The 22,055-nt window shown below is 34.6% G+C and overlaps 2 pseudogenes; both read left to right on the top strand.

Moving 5' to 3' along the window:
* The first annotated feature begins 4,312 nt into the window (after positions 1–4,312).
* Positions 4,313–5,236, top strand: LOC143673107 (olfactory receptor 5M10-like; annotated as a pseudogene).
* Positions 5,237–19,120: 13,884 nt separating this feature from the next.
* LOC143673108 (olfactory receptor 5M5-like) lies at positions 19,121–20,035 on the top strand (annotated as a pseudogene).
* The last annotated feature ends 2,020 nt before the right edge of the window (positions 20,036–22,055 follow it).

Below are 22,055 nucleotides of genomic sequence, written 5' to 3' on the forward strand. Positions count from 1 at the left end.
ATTTTTTCTATTGTTTTCATGTTCTCAATTTCATTTATTTCTGCTATAATCTTTGTTATTTCATTCTTTTTGCTTGCTTTGGGGTTAGTTTGCTGTTCTTTCTCAAGTTCTTACAAGTGGACAGTTAATTCCCGAATTTTTGCCCTTTCTTCTTTTTTGATATAGTCATTTAGGGCAATAAATTTCCCTCTTAGCACTGCCTTTGCTGCATCCCATAGGTTTTGATATGTTGTGTTTTCATTTTCATTTGCCTCGAGATATTTACTAATTTCTCTTGTAATTTCTTCCTTGACCCACTGGTTGTTTAAGAGTGTGTTGTTGAGCCTCCAAGTATTTGTGAATTTTCTGGCACGCTGCCTATTATTGATTTCCAACTTCATTCCTTTATGATCTGTGAAAGTGTTGTGTATGATTTCAATCTTTTTAAATTTGTTGAGACTTGCTTTGTGACCTGGCATATATTCTATCTTTGAGAATGATACGTGAGCACTTGAGAAAAAGGTGTATCCTGCTGTTGTGGGGTGTAATGTCCTATAAATGTCTGTTAAGTCTAGCTCACTTATTGTAATATTCAAATTCTCTGTTTCTTTATTGATCCTCTGTCTAGATGTTCTGTCCATTGATGAGAGTGGGGAATTGAAGTCTCCAGCTATTATGGTAGAGGTGTCTATTTCCCTTTTCAGTATTTGTAGTGTATTCTTCACATATTTTGGGGCATTCTGGTTCGGTGCATAAATATTTATGATTGTTATGTCTTCTTGTTTAATTGTTCCTTTTATTAGTAGATAGCATCCTTCTTTGTCTCTTTTAACTGTTTTACATTTGAAATCTGATTTGTTGGATATTAGTATAGTGACTCCTGCTCTTTTCTGGTTGTTATTTGCATGAAATATCTTTTCCCAACCTTTCACTTTCAACCTATGTTTATCTTTGGGTCCAAGATGTGTTTCCTGTAGACAGCATATAGAAGGATACTGTTTTTTAATCCATTCTGCCAGTCTATGTCTTTTGATTGGGAAATTCAGTCTATTAACATTTAGTGTTATTACTGTTTGGGTAATACTTTCCTCTAACATTTTGCCTTTTGTATTATATTTGTCATATCTAATTTTCCTTCTTTCTGCACTCTTCTCCACACCTCTCTCTTCTGTCTTTTCGTATCTGTCTTTAGTACTCCCTTTAATATTTCTTGCAGAGCTGGTCTCTTGGTCATAAATTCTCTCAGTGACTTTTTGTCTGAAAATATTTTTATTTCTCCCTCATTTTTGAAGAACAATTTTGCTGGATATAGAAGTCTTTGTTGGCAGTTTTTCTCTTTTAGTAATTTAAATATATCATCCCACTGTGTTCTTGCTTCCATGGTTTCTGCTGAGAAATCTACACATAGTCTTATTGGGTTTCCCTTGCATGTGATGGATTGTTTTTCTCTTGCTGCTTTCAAGATCCTGTCTTTCTCTTTGACCTCTGACATTCTAACTAGTAAGTGTCTTGGAGAATGCCTATTTGGATCTATTCTCTTTGGGGTGTGCTGCACTTCTTGGATCTGTAATTTTAGGTCTTTCATAAGAGTTGGGAAATTTTCAGTGATAATTTCTTCCATTAGTTTTTCTCTTCCTTTTCCCTTCTCTTCTCCTTCTGGTACACCCACAAGACATATATTTGTGCACTTCATATTATCATTCAATTCCCTGAGCCCCTGCTCAAGTTTTTCCATTCTTTTCCCTACAGTTTCTGTTTCTTTTTGGATTTCAGATGTTCCATCCTCCAGTTTACAAATTCTAACCTCTGTCCCTTAAATCTATCATTGCAGGTTTCCATTCTTTTTTTCATCTCTTCTACTGTATCTTTCATTCCCATAAGTTCTGTGATTTTTTTTCAGACCTTCCATTTCTTTTTGTTCATCCCTTACCTTCATGTCCTCCCTCAATTTATTGATTTGGTTTTTGAAGAGGTTTTCCATTTCTGTTTGTATGTTCAGAGTTAGTTGTCTCAGCTCCTGTATCTCATTTCAACTATTGGTTTGTTCCTTTGATTGGGCCATATCTTCAATTTTCCTGGTGTGATTTGTTATTTTTTGCTGGTGTGTGCACATTACCTTAATTAGTTTATTCTGGAGATTGCTTTCACTTATCTTACCTAGGGTTTTTTTTTGCTAGATGAGTTTGCTCTCTATCTGTTCATTGACCTTCAGTTCAGCTTTTTCTGGGCCTCTAGCTTAAGTTTTGTTTAACAGAGGGTAAATTTTCAGTTCTTATTTTCTTGTTTCTTGTCCTGCTTGTAATGTGCCTTTTCCCTCCCTACCCTTAGGAGGGTCTACATAGGTATTACAGACTCCAGCTGGTTTTTACTGGACTAAGCTGGCCTCCTTTTGGGGGAAGGAATCACCTGCGTCAGTTTTCCCTGAGTGTGAGACCCAGCAGATTGAAAGACTTTCCTGTGTAGTCTCTGGGCTCTGTTTTTCTTATCCTGCCCAGTATCTGGCGCTTGTCTGTCTGTGGGTCCCACCAGCAAATATGTTATGGCTCCTTTAACTTTGGAAGGCTCTCCCTGTTGGGGGCATGGTGGAGACAGAAGAAAGGTTGTAGGCTGGTTTTAATGGCTTCAAATTGTGAAGCCCTGGGATCTGAATTCCTTGAGAGAGGGACTCCACCTGAGTTGTGCCTCACCCCTCCTGTGGGGAAGGTCCAGGTGGCAGACAGCCCCAAAAGCAGCCTGCTTCTTCGTTTGGGGCAGTTGCAGCCTGTGCAATACCAGCACTGAGTCCAGAGACAGCCAAGCCTTCGCAGAAACAGTCACAGAAGGCTCTGCTTCATCCCCTTTCTTCTCTTTCAGTCAGCCGAACAGGCGACCTCTGCCCTGATCAGTTTTGCCTGAGCTGGGGGCCCACCTCTAGTAGTCAGAATTTGTCCATCAATGCCACCACCGGCGTTTGGTTGGACTCAGTCCCTGCTACTGTTGGAGACTCTTTCTTTTCCCTCCAGGAAGCCACCTGTGGGGGAGGGGTGCTGGTCACCGGCCACCACGACTTGGGGAACTTACTTTTCTGATGCTTGCAGCCGGGTCCAGGAAGCCACCTGTGGGTGAGGGATGCCAGCCGCCAGCCGCCGCGGCTTGAGAAAGCATGCTGCTCAGGAAACTCACTGCTGCAGAGACTCACAGCCAGTCCAGCTGGTCCAGACTGGGGTACACTGTGTGTCCAGTCTCTGCCGTGGCTCTAGTAGCTGTTCTGTACTGTTTCTGGTCACTTAATAGCTGTTCTGGAGGATGAACTAAAACATGCGCACCTTACCAAGCTGCTATCTTGGCCCCCTCTCTTCTTTACATGTTTTTATGTAACTTAATTTGATGTCATGTTTTAGTGATTTTATTAATTTTCAAGGAGGTAGGCTGACATTAAAATTGGGCAAGGTTATTATGACCTGGGAAATGTTTCTCAATGTTTACTGTTGTTCATTTCAACCCCAAATGGGAAATTTTTTACATGTTATTTTTCCCTAATCACTCATGCAACCATTATGATAATAGTATCCAAACATTCAATAATAAAAGGGCCAACTGAAGTAGGGTAGAGTTGAACATGGCTATACATTGCAGGGTGAGGGGACAGCTTGAAGTTGATCAGAGATGCAGAAAAGGAGGTCCAAATTTTACAAGGATTTGCACTATATATCAGTTTCATTTGTTCCCAAGTTGATTCATTTGTGCAGATAAACCACACATCGACTCTATTTTACCCAAGTCTATTCAGCTGGAGATAGCATGGGTAAGTTTCAAAACTAATACTTTAGATACCCCATCAAATGGTACAATATAAAACAAAGATTACAATTTTGGAAAAGCAATATTTTCATCTGTTTGTATGAGAAAATTGTAAATGAACACATATAATAGTTCCATCAAAGGTATCATTAAAAAATGTAAAGTTAGGGTAGTTCAGTGGTACAATTCTTGCCTGCCATGCAGGAAACCCAGGTTTGATTCACATCCCATGCAATTTCTCCCCCCACAAAAACCGGATCAACAAATGGTGCTGTAGTAATATGGTACTTGCATGGAAAAACAATAAAATGTAAAATCCCTCACACAGCATGCAAAAAAAGTAAGACTGCCTTTATACATATGAGGTCTGTATCAATTTGCATGTTTAAAATATGAATGCTTAATAGGCTTTTTCTTTGAGTCACATAGAAGTACATGTTTTAAAGAATAGGAAGAAGTATCAGATGACATGAAGTGGATAATGGATAAATAACAATACACTGATGAATTTTATTTCCTTTCTGCAGCCCTCATTAGAAGCCAAGAAAATGCAATGTTAAAAAACCACACACTCGTGGCTGAATTCATTCTCCTGGGATTGACACATCAAACTTATTTGCACCCTCTTTTTTTGTGGTATTCCTAGTGATCTATTTTATGACAGTAATTGGCAACATGACCATGATTTTGTTAATCAAAAGTGACTCAAAACTTGACACCCCAATGTATTTCTTCCTCAGTTATCTGTCCTTTGTAGATGTCTGTTATTCTACCACTGTCACTCTTCAGATGCTAGTTAATTTCTTATCCAAGAGAAAAACCATTTCCTTCATTGGTTGTTTTTTATAATTCCACCCTGGCGATCACAGATTATTATATGCTGACAGTCATGGCTTATGACCACTACGTGGCCATCTGTAAGCCTTTGTTATATGGGAGTAAGATGTCCAAACACACCTTACTCCCTCTGGTCACTGTACCCTGCATTTATGGCTTTGCATATGGTCTTGTCCAGACCATCCTGATGCTGCATCTGCCCTTCTGTGGACCCAATGAGATCAACCACTTTTACTGTGTAGACCCACATCTATTAGTCCTCACCTGCTCAGACACCTATGCCAAAGAAACTGCCAAGTTTGTGGTGGCTGGGTTCAACCTCACCTGTTCTTTCACCATCATTCTTCTCTCTTATATTTTCATCTTCACAGCCATCCTGGGCATCCACTCAACTGAGGGGAGGGTCAAAACCTTCTCCATATGTGGGTCCCATCTGATGCCTGTCACCATCTTTTATGGAACTCTGCTGTGCATGTATTTGAGGCCCCCTTCTGAGACATATGTACAACAGGGGAAAATTGTTGCTGCCTTTTATATCTTTGTGAGCCCTATGTTAAATCATTTCATCTATAGCCTAAGGAACAAAGATGTTAAAAGAGCACTAAGGGAAGTTTTTCAAAAGAAATCGTTGACAAAATAAGGCAGGCATTTTTTTTGGATGAAAGTACATAATGTAGCTTCATTAATTCTCCTGTTAGTGAGTACCTTAGGTTGCAAAATCACTTTCTCTCTGACTAATTTTTGTCCTTCTGAATGCTTTCATAAAAGTTGGAACAATGTGTCACATTACCTAGTCGTAATTACAGCATCATCTCAATGAGTTGAAATAGGCACACATTTAGAAATTAAAAAGCAAAACAAAAGGTACTGATATTGCTCTATAAAACTTAAAAGCAACAGGTGCTTTCATTTTTCATTGCTATACTTGTGCAAGCATATTGTTGGGAGAAGGCTTTAAGCCTCCTGGAATGTTATACAGAGATTGAACAAACTGGGTCGAGGCTCAAAGTTTCAGGAAGCAGGTTGTATTTTCTATGGCCATAGGGCTCAGTTGAGTAGCCTCTGAAAGTCTGAGCCATGAACAAAAAGTCAACATCAGTTTTTATAGATGGGATGATATGTTAAAGACAAGGTAAATGATTGGTTGCTTTAAGTTGAGAAGGGCACAAAGCTGGATTACAGAAGCATATGAGCCATTAAGGGAGGGGTCCCCATCCCAGAAATGACTTATCTTGCCTACTTGTAGTTTGACCTGTTCTTGAAGTCTAGGGGTGGGGTTTTTTGGATTTTCCACAGAGGAGGCAGCTGAGCCAGAAGAAGGTGGTGGGGGAGAGGCCTGTCTGCTCCAAAATCTGCTTGGTGTAATATGAAAGATAGAATTATGGCATGCTTCTGCAATGGCAACTTATTACAATCAATAGAGCTTAGTAATTCCCAAACTATTTTCCAGAAATCTGTCAACTACTCAAGTACTTTTTTATTCTGTTATACAGATTATATACTGTGGTAGTTTGAAATGATGTATGGACCCTAGAAAAGCCATGTTTTAATCCTAATCCCATTTCATAAAAGCAGCCACTTCTATTCCCTATTCAGTGTTGTATGTTTGAAACTGTAATCAGATCATCTCCCTGGGGATGTGATTTAGTTAAGAGTGGTTGTTAAACTGGATTAGGTGATGACATATCTCCACCCATTTGGGTGGGTCTTGAGAAGTTTCTGGAGTCCTATAAAAGAAGAAATATTTTGGAGAATGAGAGATTCAGAGTTGACCAGAGAATGCTGCAGCACCATGAAGCAGAGAGTCCATGAGCCAGTGACCTTTGGAGATGAAGAAGGAAAATGCCTCTTGGGAGCTTCATGAAACTGGAAGCCAGGAGAGAAAGCTAGCAGATGATGCCATGTTCGCCATATGTCCTTCCAGCTGAATGAGAAGCCTTGACTGTGTTTGCCATGTGCCTTCTCACTTCAGTTGAAGCCTTGAACTTCTTCGACCTTCTTGAACCAAGGTATCTTTACCTGGATGGATGCCTTTGATTGGACATTTCTATGAACTTGTTTAAATTGGGACATTTTCTTGGCCTTAGAACTGTAAACTAGCAATTTATTAAATTCTGCTTTTTAAAAGCTATTCTATTTGTGGTATATTGCATTCTGGCAGCTAGCAAAGTAGAACATATACCAAAGAAGCTCTTTTGGGGTGTATCTCAGATTATTTCTCTAAAACCATCTTTGGGATGATATTTCTAATAAATGGGCTCTTCCTAAGCATTTTAGCAGTTTTATTGTGATATAATCTCATATCAATCAATCTTTTTGAATCATACAATCAATGGCTTACAGAATCATCAAATAATTGGGCTTTCATCTCCACAATCAATTTTAGAAGGTTTTCATTATTTAAAACCAAAAAAAGCTCATACCCTTTATCCCACTCCTTTGATACCTAGCATTAGCATTCTTGTTACTATTGATAATAGATTATTAAAATGTTAATGCTACCTATGACCTATAGTTTGCAATAGGTGCATTTTCCCACATAACACTCCATTATTAACTCCTTGTAATATTGATATATATTTGTTCTAGCTCATTAAAGAGCATTGTTATATTTGTATTATTCAGTCTTCAACCATTACAGGTTTCATTGTGTTATGCAGCCCCTTGTATTATTCTATAGATTTCATTCTAGTGACAGAGTCACACCCTCAACATCCCTTTCAAACCATGATTTAATGCATAATTTGGTGTTGATTGTACTGATTTTATTATCCTACCTTCACTCCTTTTCCATTTCCAAATATTTAAATTCAATATAGTTAAAAATTCTGCACTCTACTGCCCATTCCTTACCTTCATTTTATCTCCTGGAAACCTATATTCTAGATTTTAACTGTATGAGTTTACTTACTATACTTAGTTCATCATACTGATCTCATACAATATTTGCCCTTTTCTGTGTCTGACTTAGTTCACTCGACATGTTGAGTGACATGTTGAAGATTGGTATTTGCTTCAGGACTTCCCTTCATTCCTTCTTACTTACTTCATTCTTACTTACAATAATAACCCATTGTATGTATGTACCACATTTTGTTTGTGCATCGATCGCTTGATGGACTTCAGTAAACTGATCAAGACATAGTTATAATGGGTGGAGTTATATCTCCATCTATTCAAAATATCACACACACAATTGGCCATGTCACATCTCAGTGGAGATAATCTAATCAAAATTGCCAGACTACTGTATTGAATTAGGATTGAAAGAAACAGCTGCTCCCACAAAATTGAATCAGGATTAAAACGTGACTTTTTAAATTAATAATAGTAACCCCAGAACACAGATAAACATGTCTGGTCCCCATCTTTGAGGTGGGGAACATTTTTAATATGTCATAAGGTAGTACGGAATTAGTTGTAGATTTTTCAAAGATGTTCTTTATTCAATTGAGCAAGTCCCTTTCTTTTCTTTGCTGAGAATTTTTATCATTAATGGGTTTGAATTTTGTAAAATGTTTCCTGCCTCTATAAAATGGTCCTCTGATATTCACCTTTATTCTGTAAATGTGATGGAATATCTTAAATTTATCTTGCATTCCTGAGATTAAATCAGTTTATAATGATGTTTTATCTCTTCTATCTATTGATGGACTAGGTTTGTTAAAATATGATTAGGATTTTTTTTCATCACTTCTTAAGAAGGATAACCACTATGAACCTTTCTCTTTTTAATAATTTCATCAGGTTTTATTAATAGGATTATGCTAGTTTCATAAAATGAATTGCTAAGTATCTTAACTTCCTGAATTTTCTGAAAGGTCTGATAAAGACAATCTATTTCATTCTTAAATACCTGTTAGAATTTACCAGTGAAATCATCAGGTTCTAGTTTCCATTGTGTGAATTTTTTTATTGTGCATTCATTTTTTAATAGCTATAACTTTATTCTCTTATGAATATTAGGGTAATTTTTGTGGTCTTTCAAGTGATCTGTCCATTTACTTTATGCTGACAAATGTATTAAATTGTTTATAAAATCTCTAATATCTTTTTTTTTCAAATGTATGGGCAGGCACTGGGAATCGAACCCGGGTCCCTGGCATGGCAAGTGAGAACTCTGCCACTGATCCACCATTGCCTGCCTTCCAATAACCTTTTAATTTTTTATATTTTGTTGGAGGGAGGTGCATGGTCTGGGTCCCATATCCTTTAATAACGGTACTAAGTTTTCAATTGTCTCTTCCATTCTAGATTATTTGTATTTTCTCACGTTTTTCTTTTGTTAATTAGTATGAAAAGTGATTTATAAATTTAATGAATTATTTTCAAAGGATCAATTTTTAATTTTGCTATTCTTTTCATTGTATATGTTTTCTGTTTCATAGATTTCTTCCTAATTTTTACTGTATTGGGGTTTATTTTATCATCTCTGCTCATTATTCAAAGTGAAAGTTTGGATAATTGATCTTATATTTTATATTTTTTCATATAAATGTTTAAAGCTAAACATTTTCTTCAGACACTGCTTTAATGTTATTTTTGATACTTTCTTTTCTATTATACAATTTGCAATAATTTCTTATTTCTCTATTGACTTCTTTTATCCTTTGGGTTATTGAGAAGATTGTAATTAATTAAAATATATTTGGGGATTATATACATATGTTATGTTTATCAATTTCTAATGAGATTTTATTATACACAGAAAATATGCTCCTTGTGATATTACTCTTTTTAATTATTGAGACTTGTTTTATGGGTCAGTGTATGATCTATATTCCATGAATATTCCATATATACTTTAAAAGAATGTGCATTCTTCAGTTGTTGGATGTCATCTTCAGTAAATATCAATTAAATAAAATTAATAATATTCACATATTCTATGTACTCATTGAATTATGGTCTACTTTTTATTTAAAAATACTGTGTTAAATATTCCTCTTTATTTCTGGTGATGTTTTTTAACATGATTTTTATTTCGTTTGATATGAAAAATTATATCTATCATCCAGCTCTCTATATATCTATCTGTCTATTGGTAAAACAGATTCTTAAATCTTATCACTTTCCATCATTTGTATTTATCTTTATTTTGTATTTATTTCTGTATTTTTAAATTGTATAACTTACAGATAGCATATAGCTGACTTCCAACTTTTTAGAAGCAGTCTCAAAATCTATGGATTTGAATTAATGGATTATTTACATTAAGGTAATTATTGATGTACTTCATATGTTGATATTAGTATATTGGTATAAATCCACCAATTTTCTATTTATTTTTCTCTCTCAATTTTCTTTTCTTCTTTTGTTATTTTTCCTTGGTTCCACTTTTTCTGATATCTTTTGAGTTCACCTAAAATTTTGTTAGTATTCCATCATTTCCTTCATTGTTTTTTAACTATACCACTTTTGATAATTTTGATGCTTACTCTGAGGATTAAAATATGCATTATTAACTTATCACAGTGTACTTTTACTTTCTAATTTTTGACTCTTATTTTATGTGTTACACTTCATGTATGATAATATAAGTATACATTCCTTGAAGCTAATTTTGTCATATATTTTTACTTCTACATACCTTATAAGCCATGTATTTTATTGAGGTTTTATTTGCTTTGAAACAGTTACTTGTCTGTTAATGAAATAGAGTTTTATGTTTACCCAAATAATTAGCTTGTACAATATAATTCTTTCCTTCCTGTAGTTGTAAGTTTCCATCTGATATTCTGTGATAGCATAAAAAAATAAAAACTTCCTCTGTTTTATTCCACTGTGTAAGTCAGCTGGAAACAAATGAATTCAGCTTTCTTACTAGGTAACATCTCAATTTTACATTCCTTCTTAAATATTTTTACTGGATGATTTTTTACTGCATATGTTATTCTGGGTTGTTTCTTATTCCTTTCTAATTTTTTAAAGAATTTTAAGTGTTATTCTACTGTCTTCAACCTTTTTTCTGATGTGAAGTCAGTCATCTTCACATCATTATTTTCTTCTCTCTAAGTAACATTTCCTCAAGGTTTTCTCTTTATCATTTTCCATTATTTTAAATATTATTCATCTAAGTAAGTTTCCTATGCAGTGAACTTGCTTGAAATTTATTGAACATCTTTTCTTTAAATATATGTACTTACCAATTTGGAAAAGTTGTAACTATTATTTATTTATTTTTCTTCCTCCAGTAAGGTCTATGTTAAATAGTTGTATTTCCACAGGTCAGCAAGGTTCTGTCTGTTGTTTTTTCACTCATTATTCTTTTGAGTCTTCATACAGGATAATTTCTGTGAATTGGTGTTTCATTTCCAAGACCCTTTCTTCTTCCATTTTCAATCTGATATTTAGTCCCATTTATGAATTTTTCTCTTCAGGTATGTGCTTTTTCAGTTCTAGAATTTTTTGTGGTCCTTTTTTCATAGTCTTCACATCACTACCAGCATTCTTCATTTATGTAATCATAAAATGACCCTAAATATATTTTCTAATATGTCCTTAACATATTTATATAGGTACATTCTCTGCTAATTCCTATACCTGCTTTATCTTGGCATTTATTTATACTGAACACATTTATTTATGATTATATTTTACAATATCCTGTTTTATCTTACTTAGTATTTTTATGGATGCTGAAAATTGTGGATAATACAATATAAAGTACCTGGAATTATGTCGCCTGTCTTCAAGGAATGTTAAATTTTGATTGGAAATACACTTTGTCAGATGGCTTGTTTTGACTCTGTGCAGGGTGGGTTTTGGGTTTTGGGTTTTGGTAGGCCAAATATGGAGTGTCCCTTATTCTAAGATAAAGACCCTGCTCCAAAAAGGTAACCTTAATGATGTGTCAGCTGGGTCCTTGGGTATTTGATAAGATGTTTCCATGCTTTCTGCATCTGAAATCCTATATCTCAAAGTATTTTGTGCAGCTAGTATTTCTACTCTCTTCTGAACATAGAAAAATGACTGTCTCCTAAGTGTGAGGCACCTTGTTTGTTTTCTTCTCTCTGAGAACTCAGTCCCATGATGTACATACTAATGGCTAATAAAAGATATTCAAAAATTATGCCCAGTTTTCAGTTGAAAGATTAGCTCAGTGCCGGACCTATTCTGTCATTAGAAGCAGAAATCTCATTTTGTGAATTTTGATGTGCACACCCAAAACAATGACAGCTAGATCATATTAGATGCTTGCTCAATGGTGCTTGTTAGGCACCTTTTAATTTAATAAATACTGAAATGTACATATAAACTGTGCTTCTTAAAATCCAGGTAATATAGTAATTTGTTTTAAAAAACTCAAATTGGAGGATTCTCAACATTTACAAATCATGGGAGAAAGCATAAAGAAAAAAACAGTTTGTTAGTGGACTACAGACAGAGCATATTTCTCTTATGTGGGCTGAAGCCAACAAAGCTTGGATGCATTCATTTGTTCATACACTACTGCGCCTTGTGGAGAAGTGTCCTTTATGGGCAATGTGCTATGCATGAATTTGAATATTTTTTTCTAAAGTTTGATAAACGTACTTTGGGCAGGTGTCAGCTTCTTTGGCTTAATATTCTTGCTAAATTTGAAATAAAAATGCCATATTAATGAATGAGTTTTATGCCCACATTTTTCAACATTACATATTACCTCCTAAAACCTGAGTCTACTACCTTGAAACGTGTCTGCCACAACTCTTTATGTGACCTGGTCTAAATGATTTTGCTCATGAGTTTTATATTCTATCCACTATATTTCAGAGATTAAAGTCCTTTCTACAAACATTCACTCAAAAGCCATTCTATGGAAGACTCTGTACAAGACACAGTTCAGACCAGGAGAGGCCACAGAAAGCATCAAGGACCATGAGCTATGTAGTTTTTTATATCAATATTAATTTTAAGTCATCTGATTGGAATAAATGATGACCAATAATACAAAAATCCCATGAGAATAAACTCCTGATTGCCAAAAACAATCAGCTCAACATGATCACACATTGAGATAATCATATTGTACAATCCCAAGAGTCTAGTGAGTGTGAGTCTATACTAATTATTATTTTTCCCTGAGTGTCTTCTTGTAGTAATTTTGTAATTATTTCTTCAGGGTATGCTGAAAAAGTACTTTAGGGATAAAAGCTCTGAAGTCAAGGTGGGTATAAATTGTTCTAAGTAACTCATGTCTTGGACTACTAAGTGTCTCTGAGACAATCTTTCAAGTGCTTAAGTAGGCATTAAATTGCACTTTCTCTTTGAGTAAGCACTTAATTAAATTCATCAATTTACAAATATTTCTAGACCATCTTTTAAAAGGTAGTCACCATATAAAGCTAATTTATCAACTAATTCAGGGAGAAATAGATACAGTCAAAGAGGAATCATATTCATTCTAGCAAAAAATAGAACTCTTACAAAAATTTATAAATTTCTCTTTTAATAACTGGGAAGAGTAACTTTTGGGAGCAAATTTAACTAGGTAGCAAGTCTATTTCCTAAGTGAATGCTCAAAATAATTTTCACTGACATGTCATTGGCTAGTAAAAACCATGATGGGGAAAACATGAGCTAGAATTTACATTCATGCATAATCATCAGCTAATGTGCTCTGCATTGAGGTTGGTGAGACAAAGCAATGGAAGACAAGAGAGGAAGATGGTAGGAACTGGGAACGTATTCCAATGTTATATTGCTACCTAAGATATTTGCATTTTAACTGGACCTAAAGAGGGCAAATTTACCTCCAGAAGAACTTTTCAAAAAGTAATACTGTAGACACCATGACATGTGTAGAGTTGAACTTTCACTTTCAAAACTTATTGTTTTTCACTTCTTTGAGTAGGAGGATAAAGGAAATCCTTGAAGCTTTGAATTTTACCAAGTAGTTACCCTTTTTACCCCATTACCATAAATGACATTCTGGTTTTCTGGTCAATAATCACTATTATTATAGAAGTAACAATATTTTTGCATCTTTACATAATCAAGAATAAATATATATAACTAAATATTCCTGTAAATATATTATTGAAGCAGTGAACCCTCGTGTGAAGTTTTATTTCAGTTAGTATCTTTCAATAAGAATCTCAGACTTCTGAAAATTTCACTGACTTCTAACCACTGATATACTTTAGATTAGTCACCAATACCATAAGAAAACCCTTGCTTGAAAGACTATCTCTTTTTCTTTTTCTTTTTTTCATGGGCAGGCATGGGAATCAAACCTGGGTCTTCAGTATGTCAGGCAAGAACCTTTCATGCTGAGCCACCATAGCCCACCCTAAAAGACTCTTTTTTAATAATAATATTAATTATTATTAGGTACCCCACATAATTGAGGAGTAGTTATTTATCTGAGTGATATTTGTCACAGAGATCAAAATATTTATTGCTATTAGACAACTGGTTCTACAATATCTATATACTTCAATATTAATTACTTGGCAATTGAGATAGGAATTAGAAAATGTAAGAATCAGGTGGGAAATATTTTGCTAATGCTTGCATAAATATGAAATAAGAAAGCAATCTTTCTAAAGAACAGAGTACATTTGGGCAGTAAATAGTGAATAACAAGCTATCAAATGTGACTCTCACAGTTATTAATCGTAAACTCTGACATCCTGGCAGTGCAAGCTCTGAAAGCATCTGCTTATAGAAATAGAAATAATCTTCAACTGAATTTCTATGAACTTTTTCAGGATTATTCAGTTACTTTCAGCAGGAAAAACCCTTACTCAAATGCAGCAAATTTTACATTTTACATTTGCTGATAATATTTATTTTATGCTTACTTAATAAATTAGTATGTATACACACATAGCATGTCTTCATCTTACACTAAGACTCATTAGAAATGAATTTTTAATATCATTATATACATGATTTAGAATAATCTCCTCTTCAGGGAAAAGGTATTAGAGAAACTTCAGGTCTTGGGGGTCTATTCTTTATTGACATATTGAGATGAAGTTTCTCAGATACTTTTACTCCTTAACATGTGAACTAGGCAAGAAACTCAACTACAGGAGTCTTGGGAAGTGGGCCATGGATGACAAAAGAAGGCTGAACAAAAGAGAAGGGAGGAAATAGGCAAGTATTTCCCAAGAACAGCTTAACTTGTAATAATTTCAAGAAATGAAAGTAAAAATATGTGGAATTTATGAGATAATTTCAAACATTTGGAGTTTGCCTTATGTGCTATATCCACATATATATAATTTGCCTTATGCCTTACACCAGATACTTAATAGATGACCATTAATAATTGTTAAATATGACACATTAATGAAACACATAATAGTATATAGTGTCTAGCTATATAGATTGCTTTTTTGAGAATAGAACAGATTTATGCCCACCTGCAATTGATGTGTAAAACTCTGATGTCACAGTCTAGTCAATTTAATATTTTCTTTAATTTTTCTTTAATTTGTTCTGCCAGTTTCTGTTCTCTCCCTTTTATGGAGTGGCTCTTTCACAGTCAGGATTTGCCCTAAGCATTTTTTTTATGAATAATAAGTTCAAAATTTCGTTACTATTCAACCTCATGGCAAAATTGAATGAAGGGCAGTGCAGTAGTGGCTCAGCAGGCAGAATCCTTGCCTGTCATGCCAGAGAACTGGGTTCAATTCCCAGTACCTGCTCATGAAAAAAATAAAAAATTTGAATTGAAGCAGTTTCCCAAGCAATGCAAAGAAGTTATCTCCTTGTATTTTGTTCAGATATTCAGGTGCAAGCATTCTAGCATTATCTGTGGCCATAGTGAAATTAAGGATTCCTAGTCTAAAGAGTATGAGCCCTTTTCAATGAATAAACTTGAGAAATGCAGCAGCTTCTTGCCCACCCCTTTAGTTCAAAATGCATATGGACATATAAAAGGCTCTGAGAATTCTTGCAAAAGAAATTCCATTTTATCTTTTTTGCAAAACCTGGTACTTTCCAGATTTAGTGTTGCACAATACCCCTTCCCCAAAACCCCATTTTTTTGCCTGATATCCAGTACTTTTATTGAATGCAATTTTGCAAATACTAATCCAAAAACACAGGTGATGAGACACAGTATTTAAATGGGAACATTTGTGTTACCATTTTCCCATTCTTAATTATAATTGTGCTACATCTGTTGCAGGCTTTTCTAAAAGTGAACTGAAATAGAAGCAGTGTAATTACTTTGTTAAAATGAATTATCTGCATGCATGCCAGGAGGTACTATTATTATTTAAATATTTATTTTCTTCCTGAACTGTAGAGCAATCCACAGATTGCTGCATCTTTGTAAAATAAAGGGTAAAAAACAGGCAGTATAAATTCCAGTTTCCCTTTTGTGATTTTAAATACATTAGCTGAGTACCTGTATGGCATTAAAACAGAAGATTTACTCATATTAAGGTGAATATTTTCCAAAATGATCCTTTCTCCTGGGAATCGAAGAAAGAGCACTTTAAATGCACAAACCCTGAACATCTAATGATTTATTTCCTTCACAATGGTCAAAGTTGTAGATTTAAACCTTGTAATGTTTTTATGTTTCAAAGCAACAGCTAGTGTGAGTTCTAATACATTGCAATACTTGTGTATAACATGCATGCTTCAAAGCAATAGTGAAGATAAAGTAAAAAATATGTATCTCAAGTTACAAGTGTCTAACTTCTTGCCTTGCTATTGCTGTTGAAAGGACTTTCCTCATTTGCTTACCATTTCTTAAAGTAATTTTTTGCCAAAACAGAAAATCCATTCCTACATCCATGTGGAATAACTTTGATTTTTCTTGCAAGCCTCCTATCTCTGAATGCATTGTTCCTGGAAGTTCTTGTCTTCTGAGAAAATCCCTTAACTAGGGATTTCAGATCCCAGTTAAATGTTACTTTTCTTTGATTTCTATTATCATTATTGAGCACAATTATTTATTTTGTTCAAATTTTTATTATTATACTAATTATACTTTACTTAATTTTCTCTTCATATGTCTCTCTCATCACAAATATATCAACCAGCCTTCCCAAGGCAAGCACTGATTTCAGTCATACTTACCTTTTCAGCTAAATACCTTGTATACACATGGTATTCAGTGCTGTTTATCTACAAACACTTTCTTTTTATCATGACTAAGTCTTGTAATACCCTGTTAGCATCAAAAAGACAATATAGTGACTCAATGACAGAATTCTCACCTGTCATGCCAGAGATCCGGGCTGGATTCCTGGTGCCTGATCATGCAAAAAAAAAATAAAAGACAGTATAGCTAACTTGTGCAGATTTGTGATTTAATTCCTACCAGTTTAGAAATTGGAAATATTCATGTAGTGATTGGCATCACACTGAATTGTTAACTGCACCTTAGTAAACATCAAACCTGGTATTTGGTATTGTGCCCTTGTTCAATATTGTGCTAAAATTGAACTAATTGCTAAAGTTTTATATTTGACATACTACCTGTAAAACTGATGAATTTTGATGAGATTAAAATTTGAAGCTTTTGCATTCTGGGACTATGGGGCCCACACTACAACCTGGAAAAATATATTTGGCATGAGCAAATCAAATTATTTGTTGATTCTTTAGACTGGAAACTATTCTTGACTTCAGCTCTATCTACTCATATGATAAACTCACTTCACTCATTTCTATTATCTAAATGGCACCCATAAGCATTTCAGTTTGTGATTCTTTATTTGACTTTTTTGCATCATTAATAAAATAATGTACAACATGACCAGGAATCCATATATGAAAAGGATATTCCTCCAAATCTTGGCACATTGCTTTCTCATTTTATAATTTCATTAATCAGTATTATCTGACCTGATAATATCTGAAAGTATAATCCTTACATCACAATTAGAATTTTCTGAACTTATGTTAAGGATTTTTTCCACTTTTCTTGATCAGTTATTTTTTCTAATAAGTCCTAGACATTGTAATAATACAATGTAGAATATTGAAATATTTTCCTATGTTGCTAGATGGCTTAGAGTCAAAGTTTTGTTTACCAGTAACAGAAATTTGCCAAATTTTGTTATCCACTGTAAATTACTTAAATTCTTCCTGGGATAAATGGAGAACATGGATGAATAATAAAGCAAATACTATGATCACAATTTCAAGAATGCTCTTTTTCCCTCTCCATGTCATTTCTACTTTACTCATCCATGTTCTGCTCACAACCAACAATAATTCATAAAGACTCTGTTCTTTCCAAACTTGAAGATCTTATATTTTTATTATGTAGGAATCATAAAATCTACTATATCATATGTATACAGAAGTAAATCCAGTTGTAGAGAGTTTCTTTCAAACCTCTGTAATTCTGTGCTGTCCAATGCAGAAAAAGGGGAATGCATATCTCAAAAATGAAACTTCTAAAGATTATTCCTTTAAATATTTCACATTCTGTGAGTGAGCACAAAAGTGTTTTCAAAGCACATCACCATTTTGTTCAAGACTAGTCCCAATTTCTGTTGGTTTGAAAGGATGCATGTCCCCTAGAAAAGCCATGTTTTAATCTAAATTCCATTTCATAAAGGTAGAATAATCTCTATTCAATACTGTATGTTTGAAACTGTAATCAGATCATCTCCCTGGAGGTATGATTTAATCAAGAGTGGTTGTTAAGCCGGATTAGGTGATGACATGTCTCCACCATTTGGGTGTGTCTTGATAAGTTTCTGGAGTCCTATAAAAGAGGAAACATTTTGGAAAATGAGGAGATTCAGAGAAAGCAGAGCAGAATGACATAGTCATGAGAAGCAGAGTTCACCAGCCACCACCTTTGGAGAGGAAGAAGGAAAATGCCTCCTGAGGAGCATCATGAAACAGAAAGCCAGGAGAAGAAGCTAGTAGATGATGCCATGTTTGCTATGTTCCCTTCCAGATGAGAGAAGAACCCTGACCGTGTTCACCATATGCCTTTCCAGATGAGAGGGGAACTGTGACTGTATTCATAATGTGCCTCCTCACTTGAAAAAGAATCCCTGAACTTCATCAGCCTTCTTGAACCAAGGTATCTTTCCCTGGATGCCTTAGATTGGACATTTCTATAGACTTGTTTTAATTGGAACATTTTCTTGGCCTTAGAATTGCAAACTAGCAACTTATTAAATTCCCCTTTTTAAAACCCCTTCTGTTTCTCATGTATTGCACTCTGGCAGCTAGCAAACTAGAACACAAGCTAAATGAAGAAATGATGGTTATAGTGGACTATAAATTACAGGTGATGATTCAATTAATTTTTAGATAAACTTCAACAATAATTCCCCTATTCTAAACAAATTTGAGTTACAGTAGCCATTTTTTCTAGGACTCATCTGCACATTATATGCCCAGCTATTTGGGGCCAAGGCCTTCTGGGGACTACCAGCTTCTACATTCTTAGTCTATCTCTAGTAATAGCTGTGAGTGAGGGTGAGTGAGTGAGGAATAGACAGAGAAAGGTGAGAAAGAGAGAGAGAAGATGCATATGTTTGACTTCTCATTCACCTTCTTAATTTATTTTCACTCATCTAAGTGATCAATGCTGGTACCCAAGAAAATGGCCAGAGAAAATTCCACCTTCGTGACTATATAATTTATTCTCTTGAGATTGAGGGACTGTCCAAAGCTTCAGCCCATCCTTTTTGTGCTGTTTCTGGTGATCTACTTGATCATTGTTGGGGTTAACCTTGGGCTACTGGTTTTGATCAGAATAGATTTATATCTCCACACACCCATGTACTTCTTTCTTGCCAGTTTGTCCTGCCTGGACTTGTGCTATTCCACTAATGTGACTCCCAAAATGTTGGTGAACTTCTCATCAGGGAATAAAATCATTTCATATGCTATGTGCTTAGTCCAGTGTTATTTTTTCAATGCCACAGTAATTACTGAATATTATATGTTAGCTGTGATGGCCTGTAATAGATACATGGCAATATGTAACCCTTTGCCTTGCTGCAGCAAGATGTCCAAAGACTGTGTTTTTGGCTGATTGGTGGTCCACATGTCTATGGGTTTCTTAGTGGCCTAATGGAAACCATGTGGGCATACCACTTGACCTTCTGGGGTTCTAACATCATCAACAACTTCTATTGTGCTGACCCACCTCTCATCCGACGCTCCTGTTCTGACACTTTCATTAAGGAAACCTCCATGTTTGTGGTAGCAGGATTTAACCTCTCCAAATAACCTTCTCATCATCCTCATCTCCTACATTTTCATCCTCATAGCCATCTTGAGGATGCATTCTGCTGAAGGCAGGTTCAAAGCTTTTTCTACCTGTGGGTCTCACCTGGTGGCAGTGACTGTGTTTTATGGGACCCTGATCTGCACATATGTTAGACCTCCCACAGACAAGTCAGTGGAACAATCCAAAATCATTGCTTTTTTCTATACCTTTGTAAGCCCTATGTTAAACCCAATCATTTATAGTCTGAAGAACAAGGATGTGAAACTTGTTTCTGTAAAATGACCATGGGAAATGCACTTTCAAAATTAAATCACATTGCATCTCACTTTATAAATCAGATTAAAGATCTATATTTGAGAACTGGATCTAAATTTAACATCATTTATAGCAAAGTCAAATTTAAATCCATGATAAACAAAGAAAAAAGAAAATAAAAAAAGAAATCCATAATAAGCAGCTATAACTATAAAAAGTCACAAAAGACACAGAGACAGATGATTTATAGTTTTACAAGTGGGATATGAGTATGTGTGTTTATGTGTGTGGGTGTGTATGTAGGTTTGGAGGATAATTGCTCTTTCTAGTTTTACATCATAAAATGTATAATTCTTATAGTAAAATATTCTGAAGCTATAGAAGAATATAAAGTAAAAATTCAAATATTTCCCTTTTCACTCCACAACACTGCTTTTCCATTCTGCCTGCCTTATAGTTACCATGATTACAAATTTTTTAAGTTCCCTTAAATTTTCTATATATCTACAAAAAAATGTGTGATTATTGAAACATGTACACAAAAATATAAATATCACATTGGCAATCATTATTCTATTGCAGTTACCCTTCAAGGGCTTCTCTTTTATGATTAATAGGAACGTGACCACAACTGCTGATCAAACCTGCTTGTCATCTTTAGGACTGACATCTCATAATAAGAATTCTTTGCTCCAGACTACCACCCACATACTTCTCCCCACTTATGAGAACCATTCTAAATAAGATGCTTTCTTTCTTCAGCCACAAAAGTAAATTACAATCAGAACTTCCAAAGAATATCAGTTTATATTCTTAACATCTGAAGTAATAAAAGGATGCTTTTTACAAATATGCATGGTGGAACCTCAGAAGAAATTGTGACTTCTGTTGAATTTATCCATGACACTTCATACTCCTCAGCTTTGGGTTCCTTCATGCCTTCCTTCACCTTTGTCCTGTTACCTATTTTTCAAGATGGGCCAGATATTTGAAACTTGTACCACAGAACATACTGTTCCCATAGTTGTCATCTGCCATAATTAATCATTATCTTTAAGTTAATGGTAAAATAAGGTGAGACTTTTTTAAGACTTTTATGGCTAAAGGAAGCATAACATGTTTTAGATGTAACATTTCTGGTGAACTTGAATATGCATAGCATTAGCAAAGTTGAGGAATTATTCAATCACAATAAGCCAAGAATTATTTCTAGAACCAAGAAATCTTCAAGAAGTACTATGATTGTACAGTTTTGTAAGGAAGTGAAAACATAAGGAGGAAATTCAATGTAATGTGTTTAGTGCTATACCAAAAGGATATGAAAGTGCTGGTGTAATGTAGGAAAGAGGCAATGGATTATGGCTATTCCCAGACAAGGACTTCATTCTTTGTACACCATCCACCCCACTCCACCTATAGCTTCTAGAACAATGTTTTATCAGACCATCAGGGTCTTAACAAACTAAGTGTTAGAACTGATTTGTTGTCTCATGTTAGATATTACTTTCAATTAAAAGGAAAAACTGCAGTTATTTGTCACTTCCCCTCATCAACATATTTTTCATATTTTCTTCAGTTTACTTCAAAGCAGATTTCTCAGAGCTGATTTCTGTCCCATATCTCTCACAGGGTACTATTTCAATTTTTCATTCTATATTATTCCATACAATTATTTCTATATCTCTCTATTATTAGACTTTGTTATTTAAATATTTCTCATTTAAAAGTCAGATTTTCTACAAATTCTGTCAAAACTACACATATCAATAACGACTTGTGTAAGTTCTTACATTCAATTAATAGTTTATTTGATTTCTATGTATACCCATACTTAATTATGTAAACCTAGTCCTTGTATTAACCCCCAAATTTTCTGAGTTCAGAGTCCACGCTTCTATCTTTAAAGCTGAGCACAGTTCTTGGCACCAAATAAAGTTTCATATGCATGAAACATGAAATAAGAAATGAATCACATTTTGAAAGTCAACACAATAGCACCATGTTTATCTATTTTAGAACAATGTATTCAAATGGACAAAGAAATACC

The sequence above is a fragment of the Tamandua tetradactyla genome, unplaced genomic scaffold (assembly GCF_023851605.1).
Source record: "Tamandua tetradactyla isolate mTamTet1 unplaced genomic scaffold, mTamTet1.pri scaffold_130_ctg1, whole genome shotgun sequence".
Lineage (NCBI taxonomy): Eukaryota > Metazoa > Chordata > Mammalia > Pilosa > Myrmecophagidae > Tamandua > Tamandua tetradactyla.